This window comes from Sinocyclocheilus rhinocerous, unplaced genomic scaffold, assembly GCF_001515625.1.
Source record: "Sinocyclocheilus rhinocerous isolate Xijiao unplaced genomic scaffold, SAMN03320098_v1.1 scaffold1830, whole genome shotgun sequence".
NCBI lineage: Eukaryota > Metazoa > Chordata > Actinopteri > Cypriniformes > Cyprinidae > Sinocyclocheilus > Sinocyclocheilus rhinocerous.
Genome location: NW_015650704.1, coordinates 566296 through 567515, shown reverse-complemented (window position 1 = coordinate 567515; position 1220 = coordinate 566296).

The window sequence follows — 1220 nt, the reverse complement described above, 5'->3', positions numbered from 1 at the left end:
CAAACAGCTGTCATTATCGCGAACGATTTCTTCGATTTCAGAATCGCGCAATAAAATCGTCTGCGATTTTTTTGCGTAACTTGTCAGTGAACTACGGCTCTGTGTAGTAAATTCTGCTCCATCTGAAAGCACGTGATGATGATTTCCTGCGGATTACAGAACCGGCTTTTTTAACAAAATGCGCATGACAATCACATTCGATTAATCGTGCAGCTCTAGCGCGGGCCACCCCGAGAAACCAATCATCCAACCTCGTGGGCTCGGGACGCGGTGGAGGTTTCCACTCAAGCCCTACCCTCTAGGCGGCCCGGGAAAGCATAGCCATCATCTCCGGATCCGACTTGGGCCTTGCTACCGTCCCGGAGGGCGGCAGCGCAGCCGAATCTCCCTCTCCAGAGAACTCAGGCTCGCCCTCCGATGCAGCGATCGACATCCGATCGTCGGGAGGAGCCCCAAAGGATACGGCTGGTACGCTCTTTGTGGAGGGCTCAGCGCGTTCCTTAGGGAGCTCGGCTGGCTGCGAAGAGCAAGAGGAGTGGCGGTCCCTGGGAGGTTGGTTCCTCGGAGGGGTTGTGATCCTCAAACCGCCCGAGCTACTGCCAGAAGTAGTCCTCCCCTGACTTCTGCCAGGAAGAGAACTAGATCGCGGCAGAGGCAACTGAACTCCACCCCTTTCGAGGTAGTGGAGCCTGGTCCGCAACTCCGAGATGGTCATCTTCCCGCAATGGGAACATGACTCATCCACGAATGCTACTTCAGCGTGCTTAATGCCCAGGCACGTGACGCAGCGATCGTGACCATCACCCGGCGCTAGGTAACGACCGCATCCAGAAACGCACGGGTGAAATGGCATCTTTAAAAAGACTCGCCTCTAAAAAGACATTCACCTGTGAATGCTCTTTTAGGATTGCTCTTTTAGTTGTGCTGAAGCACACAGGGGAGATGGCCGCCGCAACACTACAGGGGGTAGTGCAGCCTGTAGTTTGCACCCACTCAACGAAGGTCGACCAACCCACTGTCGTGCTGTGACACCCGCACAGAGAAGCTCCTTTGAGAGCGCTGACTCGTTCAACACACGAAGCTTGGCAGGAGCAGAACGATAACACCGCTCGGCTCTGAAGCGAAAAGCTGATTATTGCTAAACAAAACGTGAGTGGCATCTTTATGGAATACACGTGTTGGTTCGCAGTGAGTTCACAGTTTTAACGTACAAGTTTGCT